This window comes from Helianthus annuus, chromosome 14 (assembly GCF_002127325.2).
Source record: "Helianthus annuus cultivar XRQ/B chromosome 14, HanXRQr2.0-SUNRISE, whole genome shotgun sequence".
NCBI lineage: Eukaryota > Viridiplantae > Streptophyta > Magnoliopsida > Asterales > Asteraceae > Helianthus > Helianthus annuus.
Window position 1 is genome coordinate 111,861,252 of NC_035446.2, and position 12,520 is coordinate 111,873,771.

Below are 12,520 nucleotides of genomic sequence, written 5' to 3' on the forward strand. Positions count from 1 at the left end.
ACAGGTGTGGAAACCTAAAATTGAACCTAAAGTTGAGAAGAAAGTTTCAACTTCTGAGGTGAAAAAGGCTGAAGAATCAATTACGGTTGATTATGATGCACAATTTCCACCTCTTAAGTCTAAGAATTTCAAAATTCAAATTGCTAAAGTCACGGTTACACCTAAGGCGGATGAGGCCTGGGTGGACACCATGTTTGACTAAACAGTTTGAATTGCCGGAGCTTCCTGGATCGCGAAGCATGTATCGGCATCTTTCTTGAAGTTGTTTTAAATGATGATTTGCTATGTGCAGGATCTTCCAAAACTTGTATCCAGGTGGATAATGGATAGTGGAGCGTCAAGGCATATGACAGGGAAGACCGCATTGATGTATGATGTGAATAACATTAATGGTGGTTATGTGGGTTTTGCGGGTAATCAAGGAGGAAGGATCATAGGTGAAGGAACGCTTTCAAATGACGTTATAATGTTTGAGAGAGTTAACTACATCGCTGAGCTGGAGAACAACCTGCTGAGTATCTCCCAGATCTGTGACAGGATGTATACTACTCATTTCACCGACAAAGAATGTTTGATCTTGAAACCGGGATTTGTGATACCTGAAGAGTGGATCATCATGAGGGCACCAAGAGTCAACAATCTGTACGTGTTGGACATGAGCGTTGCTACTACAACCACGGGTCAGGCTCATTGTTTTGTGTCCAGAGCAACGGAGAAAGAGTCAAGGTTATGGCACCGAAAGATGGGGCATATTCACCTAAGGAAAATGAATCACTTAGTGCATAACGACTTGGTCACTGGAGTGAATATTAAAGGTTTTCATCTGGAAGGGGAGTGCATAAGCTGTGTCAGAGGCAAACAGAAGAAAAAGTCACACCCTACAAAACAGGTCAATTCAGTTTCAAGACCTTTGGAAAGACTTCATATGGATTTATTTGGTCCAGTGAACGTCAAAAGTATAACAGGAGATTCCTATTGTCTGGTCGTGACTGATGACTACTCCAGATTTTCGTGGGTCATGTTTTTGAAAACAAAAGACGAAACCTTTGATAGTTTGATAGTATTGTTTAAGAAAATTTAGAATCTGTACTAGAGACCGATTTGTAGAATTCGAAGTGACAATGGTACTGAGTTCAAAAACAGTAAGATGGAGGAATACTGTGATGAAAGAGGTATACTGCATGAGTTTAGTGCTCCGTACACTCCTCAGCAAAATGGAGTTGCAGAACGCAAGAACCGGACGCTAATCGAGACAGCCAGAACGATGCTTGCAGATTCCAAGTTACCAATTAATTTCTGGGCTGAAGCTGTTTCTGCTGCATGCTATACTCTCAATAGAGTTCTTACTATGAAGAAGTTCAACAAGACGTGTTTTGAGCTAATCAATAAAGGCAAGCCGAATTTGAAGTATCTAGAACCGTTTGGGTCACCCTGTACGGTGATAGAGCCTAATGGCAAGTTTGGTTCAAAGAACTTTGAAGGAATATTTGTTGGATATTCGGGTCCTACACGGCGTGTCTTTGTTCCAAGTGAAAAGCGTATTATTGAAGCAGCGAATGTTGAATGTCAGGGGTACACTATGCCGCCACAGAATCCTGGTGATTCATGGCGTTGTCGTTATGACAAACTTTGGGAATCGTTTGATATGAGAGAAGAATCAGAGGGAGAGGAAGATTTCTTTGATGAGCTGGATATTTTACGAGAGTATGAATCGTCGCTCAGGTTTCCAGCAGAGTATTTTAGAAGACCTCGGGAGACTTCAAATGATGATGAAGCAGGTCCTAGTAATGCTGGTGAAAATAATGATGAAGTTGCTCCTGGTAATCAGTCGGAGGTGAATGATGATCAAGAAGCTGAACATATGACAGTTTTTGACCATGGTGATTCAGATCTTGAGGGGGAGCAGATCCAGTTGTCCAGTCAAACAAACCAAGTTGGTGAACAAGATGCAGAGCAGAATGTTACTAATCTGGAGGGAAATGTAGAAGTTCCAAGCGAAGTGATGCCGCGAACTCTTTCTTATCATCCAGAGGAGTTGATAATAGGAGAATTGCAATCGGGCGTTCGAACGAGACGTCAAATTGACCAAGGCTTAACATGTTTTTATTCTACAGTAGCACCTTTACAAACTGAATTTTCATTAAGTTATTTTATCTCACAGGTCGAACCGAGAACTTACAAAGAGGCACTTACTGAAGACTCTTGGGTCATCGCGATGCAAGAAGAGTTAGGACAGTTTGAGAAGTTAGGTGTGTGGAAGCTAGTTGATTTGCCGGATGGTCAAAGGAAAATCAATACAAAATGGGTGTTCAAATGTAAGAGGGACGACAGAGGAGTGGTTGTAAGGAACAAAGCTCGACTCGTTGTTCAGGGCTTTAGTCAACAGGAGGGGATTGATTTTACCGAAGTCTATGCTCCTGTCGCACGACTAGAGGCTATCAGAATTTTCCTAGCATTTGCGTCTTGGAAGAATTTCAAAGTATTTCAGTTAGATGTTAAATCAGCGTTTCTTTATGGGAAGGTCAAACAGGAGGTTTATGTTGGTCAGCCGCCGGGCTTTACTGACCCAATCCACAAAAACAAAGTTTATCTGCTAGACAAAGCGTTGTATGGTCTACATCAGGCGCCGAGAGCCTGGTACGAGACTTTGTCTCAACACCTACTCGCTAACCAGTTCATACGTGGAAAAGTGGATGCCACTCTCTTCACTAAAGTCGTTGATGGTCATCTTCTGATAGTACAAATTTATGTAGACGATATTATTTTTGGGTCAACAAATGAGAAATTATGCAAAGATTTCGAACAGGTGATGAAGCAGAAATTTGAAATGTCTTTAATGGGGGAGATGAAATTCTTTTTGGCATTACAAGTTGAACAACTTCCTGAAGGGATTTTCATTCATCAAACGAAGTACGTGCAAGATATTCTGGAGAAATTTGGAATGTCAAGTTCTACTCCAGCTGCTACCCCACTTGCGACTAATCATGGGATTCACCCAGATCTCACCGGAGACAGGGTTGATGAGACACTTTATCGATCCATGATAGGTTCTTTGATGTACCTAACTGCTTCACGTCCTGACATCATGTACCCAACGTGCCTCGCAGCAAGATTTCAGTCTAACCCGAGAGAATCGCACATGATTATTGTGAAGAGGATTTTATGTTACCTGAAAGGCACACCCACATTGGGGTTGTGGTATCCTCGCAAAGGCGATTTTACACTCGAAGGGTTTTCCGATTCAGATTTCGGATGCTGCAAAATCAACGCGAAATCAACAACTGCAGGATGCCAGTTTTTTGGTCCGAGATTGATCACTTGGCAGTGTAAGAAACAAACATCTGTGGCGCTATCTACATGTGAAGCAGAGTATGTTTCTGCTAGCAGTTGCTGCTCTCAGATCCTGTGGATACAGCAACAGATGCGCGACTACGGTTTGCAGTTTCTTAACACACCTCTGTTTGTTGATAATGAGGCTGCAATTAATATTACTAAAAATCCAGTACATCACGCTAAAACTAAACATATTGAGATTCGTCCTCACTTTATTCGCGATTGCTTCGAGAAAAAGTTGATACGAATTGAAAAAATCCACACTGACGAACAAAAAGCTGATTTGCATACCAAAGCTTTTGATAAAAATCGGTTTCAATATTTGTTAAAACTTAATGGTATGAAATTGCTTTCGGTGTCGGATGGGGTTGTGAGCGTTGATGAGAGTACTGTTGCGGATGAAGATGAGAATCAATCTGCGATGGTTTGTCGGTTTTTTACGTGTTTTGGTATTTAGGGGGAGATAGATAGTTGTACATATTTTATTTTCAGAAAAATACAAAAACAGTAAAAAAATGCAAAAATACAAAAACATGATAAAATTGAAAAAGAGCTTGTGTATATAGGGAAAATGATAGTACATCAGCTAGACAATTACAGTATGCTAAAGATTTGGAAAGACAAAATGAGTTAAACAGTCTCACTAACGATGTGTCGATAGGTTTTCATACATTTAGTAGATTTATTCGGGATATAAACCTAAAATTTCAAACTTGTGAAATTCGTGGGGAACACTACTTGGATATATAGGTAACCCCTGAAATCTCGTTTGAAAGGTCTCGTATTCTGATATACTAGGTGGTTATACTCTATGATGTCTGGGGTATTATTCCGGGACTTCTGCTGAACGGTAGTTCTGACCTAGTCCTTGGCTAATACTTTATCCAAAAATGCTTGAAACATAGCATAAAGCCCTCAGCTGATTAGACAATAAAATTGATAATCAGTTGTTGTAGCTGAAAAGATTCTCTAAAGGGAACACACTGCAAAGTCGAAGCTGATATCTCTCTGTTGAACGGAAGTTCTGACCTGAGATCCCTCAGTTCTCGCATACCCTAATTTATGTACAGACATCATTGTAGTATTCTTGCCTGTAAGACTGAATATTGGGATTCTGGATACGGGAGTATATTCAAGAGGTGGGACACATGAATTGATCTAAGTTCTTAAAACACTTAAACAGTATCCTGAATAGATTGAAGTTTGTATGAGAATTTAAGATGGATCAGTATATCGACAATCGAGGTGAATTGTTTAAGTCTGAGTATGTAATATAGCTTAACGATACTTGTAATTTGTCTGAAAAGCTGATATGATTCCCTGACACGCTCACCAAAAATAATATTTTGTAAATAGTTTACTTTCTGCAATTTAAGTTTTCTGTTATTTCATTTCTTAGTTTAGATCATCTTAAAATCCAAAAAGATTTTATTTCTGCTTTATTTTAGACAAACCAGAGTGGAAAGTTGATTGTCGGATTCTAGAAAGATGAAGCAGATGCAGGAGGTTCTGAGCTGAAGATTGAGGAGAGCTTATATTGTTGAAAATGTGGTTGTTTTCAAAGTCACAAACAAGTTCATTAAGTTGATACTTGTTATTTTTAAGAAAATTGGAAAATTGTTTTACTAAATCAGTTTGATTCGTCAAAAGATCAACCAGGGTCATTAAGTTGAACTTGGTAGATTAATCAAGTATTCAGGGTCATTAACTTGAACTTGTAAACTTGAGTGGATTTATAAAGCTGATTGAATTAGTGTTTATTGATTAAAAAGTTAGATTGTAATGTTATTGGTTGAGTAACAGGTTTGGATGTTATTTTCAAACGGAGGCAAATTGCAAAAAGCTTGAACCAGATATCTCAAGATCCCAGCAAACTGAGAGGGGGAGTCTGTGAGAGGGGGAGTCTGGATCAACTACTATTGGGAAGTTGAAGTTAGAGCAAGGTGATGCTAAAACCTGTGAAGAATGCTTGAGATGATAGACAGAGTTGGTGAAAAGACAAAGACTGAAGACTATGGATCTGAAGATGCTAAAAGACTACGTCAACATCCAAGGGGGGGTCTGTTGATGCACGGAATGTCTGTTGACTGCGTCTATAAAAAGTCTGAAGTCAAGATTAGTCTATAGGGGGTCAAAGTGTAAATATTGTGTAATATAGTCTTAGGATCGCTTATATGGCAGTGTATTGTCTTGGACCGCTTTTATGTCATCACCCTGGATCGCTTTTAGGACATTACTCTGGATCGCTTATGTGACAAAGTGATCTGGATCGCTTATTTGGACTGTCACATAAGCGGCCCTGGATCTCTATATATAGGTGTGAGCGGTTCATCATTTGTAACAGTGTATGTGTGTGCTACGGTGCTGAAACTCTGCCAAAATTTCATCAAAAAGCAATAGAAAGATAAGGAATTGAAAGGATAAGCTGTTGTAACTTCATATATGTTGATTCCGCCTTCATACATGAAGATGAACTACTTCGACTGACTTTTAGGGTCATAGATCGGTCCAACAGAAACACAAAACGTCGGAGCCAATCGATCGAGTGACTGCTCGATCGGATGGTTATCCGATCGGATTGCCACCCGATCGGATTGCCACCCGATCGGACAGCCATCCGATCAGTGACCCACTCGATCCTTGCACACTTTCCTTTTTGGGAAACCCTATAAATACCCTCAAACTGTCACATCACTTGATGTGACAGCCTCTCACTCGACCCAGCCGCTCTCAAGCCCTATTTCTCTCGATTTCTCACGATTCATGTAAGTTTTCAACCTAAATCTTGTACTTTCATGATCTACACACACTCCTTCATCTTTTTCTCTTTTGAATCTTAACTTTTAACCGTGAAATCACTAGATTTAAGGTGTTCTAGGATGATGTCATCATGGGGTTCTTTTGAACTTCATGTTTTGGCTTCAATCCACCAAGAACAACTTAGATCTAAACGATTTCTGATGTATTGCAAAATACATCTTTTATTCGTGTAAAGTTTGTATAGTTTCCGTTATGTTTAGTTTTGTTTTTCGTTAGAATATGCATGCTATTAGTTAAATCGTGTTTCGCAGGTCTTGATGTTTAAATATGCGAGAAACCGAGTAAAACGAGTAAAAATATTGAAGTGTCAAGTCTTGGAGCATGTTGGAAAGGTCGAGGAGTTGAAATAGAGTTAAAGAGCTGAAAAATCACTCTCTGGCACCCCATCACCCACTAAGCAAGTCTGTGGCACCAGGCGAGAGTCTGAAGTTAGTACATGAGCTGAAAAACAAGGTGGCACCCCACCACCTAATCCCTGATTTTCTGGCGCCCAGCCAGAACGTTCTGGCTGGCAATTATTACGAAAATTAAAAGGGTTTGTTATGAAAAGATATATATAAACATCTTAAACTTGGGAAAAAACCCTAATTCGACTTTGGGGACTTCTTGGGCAATCGTTGAGCATTCTTGGAGCTTTTTCGGAGATCTTGAAGCCTAGGAATCATCAGTACGAGTTCGGGGAAGAAGACTTGAAGATCTAATCGGGTTTTCTAGTTCTTTATTCTTGACTTTTCTACGAAACTTGTTATGATGAATTCATGTTTTGACATCTTTGAATTGTTTTCATGTTTTAGTATGCTTGGCTAAACTTATAAACCGCCTAGACTTGATGAATGGATTAATTTAGAGTTTTTACCGTTTATGTTATTTGCACGATTGTTATGGATTAATTGTGTTTTGTAAAAAGTTTGATTTAATGATTTGATGTGTATGCATGCTTTGAGTTGGTTTATTGTTATTATTTGCTTCGTATGATTCTTAGTGACGGTCTATATCACAACATAGAGTCATATTAGGGTTTAGGATTTCGGTGAGTGTCTATATCACATAAGAAAACCTTAACTCTTTAGGGAGAATTGGCCAATAACCCCTAGAAGTAATTAGTAATAATTTGCTAAGTCTTAGTGTTCTGCTAGTCCTAATACCTGGAAAGTGAGGGGCTATTGGTAGGTCTTACCCGGCGAATTGCTTTAGATAGTCCTTGGAAAAGGTCATGTCTTGGTTTACCTGTCGGTCTTATTAGTCTATCAAGTCAAATTAATTACTTCAAACTACCTTAGACCTAGTATTGGAAAAGAATAGGTCAACATTAGGGTACTTACACAATAATTAGACAACTGGAAAGGCGTCTAATAACCGGTAGGATTAACGGCCTAGGTAGTTCCACAGGTTTCTCCTTGAGAAGGGTCGAGGGGCCTCGTTGGTTCTTAATAGGTTTAGTACTTTAAGATCCCGGTTCCATAACTCGTGCATTTAACTTAATCGGTAATCTCTTAAAAACAATCCAGGATTCTTGTTTAGGTGGTCTCGTTCTCATATAAGAAAGGTCCTCAGTCTTTATTCGTCTTTAGTCTAGTTCTAGTTTAATTTAGTAGTTTAATATAGATTTTCTAGATTTTCCGTAACTCCCCCCCCCCAAACAATTAAAACAAGTTAAGTCGTGTCTGTCAGTGTCGATTAGAGTCTAATTTACGTGATACATAGAGTCCTGTGGTTCGATATCCGGACTTCCTAGGTTATACTACATTGATCGGTACGCTTGCCGACTGTGTGGTTTTAGGTCGAGTCTAGAATTAAAGCTTTTTAGTGTCTAGCTTAGAGAGTCTAATTTAATTAATTTTTATAGTCTGTTTAGCACACATCAAGTTTTTGGCGCCGTTGTCAGGGACTCTTGGCAATCGCGTTTATTAGCTTTGATAGACCTTATTTGACATATATGTGCTACGTGTTTAGTTTGTTTGAGTCTTTTATTTTCGTTTGAGTCGTAGTGACTACTGTTGCTTTTCTCACATTCAGGTTTTTGCGGATAGTGGATGCCACATCTGCGCTCGCATGGACCGCCACCGAAGCCACCAGTCACCGAGTCATCATCATCGTCTCGTTTGGGCCAAGGCCCATAGGTTAGTATTTCATCCACGTCTCAGTTTCCCAATTTCGATTCCACTCCATTACCCACCCCACTTCAATCACCCAAAACATCACCTAAGATTTCCCCACCCGATAGCCCTACTTTTAGCACCTCTAGCATCCCAGAGAACCTAGAACACATGGCCAACGCTAGGCAGACCGTTCACCAACAAGCCACCCAAGGCTTCACTGGTCTTGCGTCACCCATTACTGTTCCACCTATAGTTAGCGAGAACTCATGGCAGATTCCATCTTATGCTATGCAAGCCATCACCAATAGCATCCAGTTCCACGGTCGCGAGGACGAGGACGCACCGGCCCACATAAACCGGTTCTCCCGTATTCTCGCCACTTTTAGCCTTCATGGAGCCCCAAATGATGCCACTTACCTTCAGCTCTTCCCGTTTTCATTAGCCGGTCGTGCGGCTACTTGGTTGGACTCTCAACCAACCGGTACCTTTACCACTTGGGCGGGGCTTCGTCAAGCCTTTTTGAACAAATATTTCCCGCCCGCTAAAGCCTCACGTCTTAGAGACCAAATCCACTCCTTTCGCATGGAACCCGACGAGCCTTACTACCTTGCGTTTGAGCATTTCCAAAACATGTGTGCTCGTTGCTCCCAGCATGGTCTTTCCGACTGGGCTTTATGTGAGAAATTTTATAACGGTCTCACCCAAGAGACTCGTGATAGGTTCGATACTAATGCGGGAGGGCATATGATGGGTATTCTTACTGTTGCTGAGTGTTTAGAGCGTTTCGAGGCATTTGCTCAGTCTCAATCTCAATCGCGAGCCGATCAGTGGTATCAAAGTGGTAATTCAAATACCACTACTAGTGCACCCGCCCGTGGGGTGAACCATGTCGCCATGGACCCTAGTTTGGCTGCTGTATTGGAAAACATGACTCGAGAGCTTAAGGAGATTAGAGCTAAGGTTGATAAGTGTGAGTTTTGCCGAGGGGGTCACGACACGAGTGCGTGTCCGTTGCTAGTTGGTGAGGAGCAAGTTGATTTCGTAGGAGGAGGTTTCGGTAGAGGTCAACCTAGCGGTTTTGGTAATAATAATTTTGGTTCGGGTTGGCGTAATAAAAATAATAATTTTGATAATAATAATAATAATTTTCGATCAAATGGACCCCCTGGTTTTCAAATAGCTCAAAATCCAAATAGGGGTCTAGGTTCACTCTTTGGTGGGGGTTCAAATGGGCAGGTCAAGGATGGGGGGTCAAGTAGTCAGGTTCAAACAGGTCAAGGTTAAGCTATGATCTTGGGGGTAGTCTAGAAAGGATGGAGTCCATGATGAGTCAATTAATTGTTAGGGATCAAACGACCCAAAAGAAGCTTAGCGAACATGACCTTATGTCACACCCCGACCACGTAGGACAACAAACATCGGGGAGTGTTGTAACAGAAGCAATCGTTTCACAACCATGGATACAAAAAGTGTTTCGTTTTATTGATAATATTAAGCATTGCATTGTCTTAACATAGAATAAACCAGTTTTATATTGTCTATCATAGTTATTATGTCACTAAGGCCTCGTCCAGATCCTATGTGACGCATGCATCCTAGCAGTCATTCAAGCATCAACACCTGAAACATATGTAAAAACTTAGTCAGCAAAGAAATGCTGGCGAGTACATAGGTTTTAAAGGAGTGTCGAATTCATGGCTAGTTTAAATGTTGCAATACTTTATTAAAAACTTTGTTTTGAAAAGAGTATAATATTGCAACTTAATTAACCAACTCGAATCAAGCGGGTTATAGTTTATAAAACCTCGTAGCCATGATTCTTAACCCAAAAACATTTGCTTTTGAAAATCAACTTGTAAAAATATATCTCGTAAAAACTCGTATAATTTATATCTCTTAGAAAAACATCGTTGTGTGATATTGTTCAAAAATCGTTTCCTCGGTGAGCTAAATAACGACACGCAATGTAATATGATAGGAGCACTTATATATATAAGATGAACCAGCGGCGCATCTACCATGATACTATCATACTACACCCGCCCCATTAGCTAATTATTGCCCAAAACCAATCGTTTAATTCGTTTACTCGTTTCACCTCGTGTATCTCGTTTCAAATTGTTTAACTTGTCTCAAAATCGTATTCGTTTTAATAGTGAAACTACTTTTGGTCGTCTCGCTAACAACATTCAAACCTGTGTGACTCGTTTATTGTTCAACTCGTTTCGTATTAACAAACCACCAAAGGGTAAGTTAACAATCATCAGATTCAGTCGTTATCCACAACCCCCACACATAACCATGGGTGCAGTGCAATAACGGGATTTGTCAGATCCTATGGTACCATAACCTAATACTGGTCGGCTTGATCAATGCTAATGAATGTCATTCGTTATGTAATTACAACCAACAAGTCGTGTACACCTTATCGAAATCGTTATTAGTTTTGCATAAACCACCTTAATCGTTTTTGAAATCATCGTTTAAACTTTGAAATTCGTTTGGTACATATGAATCACCCCAAAACAATTGAAAATAGTAAAATAGGGGAACTATGTACTCACCTTCGGGTGCGTTTTTAAATGTTAACACAATCCCTCAATTGTTTATCCACCCTAAATTAAATAAGAATGATTTTAATAATCAAAACCACACTTTGACATGCAAAATATCACTTATGTCATTTCTGTTTTAATGTAATCGAAACTGGACTGTATTCGGACATTTAAATAAAATAGTTAACTTATTCTAAAAATTCACAAATTTTTACAGGATGTCTTAAACGATCCAAATTTTATTGTGTAAATATATCGGGGCCTAGTTCATTACCAATATTTTATAAAAAATCATTTTCCCGACTGCAATCAGATTTGTTACATTCTGATCGCAGTCTACGGAATAATTCACTAAAAATTAATCGTAAGTCCGTTTAACGTAATTCCAGTTGGAGGATCACGGCGACAACGGTGACCATCTACAGTATAAATTTCATGATCTAACCCTACACAGATTTTAAGTTGTGACTGAAAACGTATGACCCATTTTACTGCAGTTAAAATCAGCCTTAGCTGCTGTCACGAAAACAGACTTTTAAAATAGTAACCGACCTCAGAAAAATACAATTCCAGCGCCATTTTCTTCTTTCGAAAAGACACGATTTAGGCTTCAGAAATTCCATTTTTCGATTTATTAAAGTCCGTTTACAGCCTGTTGAAGGCGGCTGAAAAAGTAACTCAGCATGTTATTTCACGGTTTAAACATTACTAAATCGCATCAACGAGTGTCCGAACAATGGATTTAGCAAGAAAACAACTTTTAAACATCAAGTATGATTTAACCAACCCTCAAACCAACAAGATTCCGCTTCATGAATCAGACATAAGTAAACTTTTATGTAGCTTTTATGTTCATAACTCTTGTTTCACATTTTCTAGCATTCTTGTAATTTAGTGATTTAAACCACAACACATCATACTACAAAACATAATTTTGAACAAGATGAACCAAGGTAAAATGGGACTTACTACTAGCCTCTAGCTAGGGGCGAAATCTAGTGAAGAAATGTGAAGAAAAGATGGCGAAAAAGACTAGAACAATGCTCCTTTGAGAGTCCTTCAAGATGCAACCTCTATCTATTCTTTGAAGCTTTGTATGGCACTAGCAAATGAAGAAGATGAAGAATGTTGGAAGGTGGTGGTGGGTTCGGTTATGAAGGACCGAAAATGAGAGAGAGAGTGAGGATGTTGTGTAGTGTAAGAAATAGGGTGATATTTATAAGCAAGATCTAAAACAAATCCTTCAAGATCATAAGATCTCTACATGTATCCAAGAAAGATTGTGAAAATATATTGCAAGATCTTACCAAAAATTTGGTGGGTGTTTACAAAAGAAGCAAAAAGACAACTAATTCTACCATAAAATACAAGAAAAGGAACAAAAGTGGACTGCCCGGACCCTCAACGGCACCTCCCAAGGCAAAGGAGAAGAAACAGAGTCTGAACACGCCCCGTGTCCAGCGAACACGGGGGCGTGCCCAGGAAGCAGTAGAAAAGACAAACCAGTAGAAGCTTCCATTGCCCACCACGGGGCCGTGTCCAGCGAGCACGGGGGTGTGGTGAAAGTACAGCAGGCGCATTAATTGTAATTCGCAATTACAATTAATGAAGTGAGAGAATGTCAGACGGGCACGGGGCCGTGTCCAGCGGACACGGGGCCGTGTCCAGCCTTCTGTTCAGCCTATAAATAGAGGAGCTTGGCTTCATTCTCTC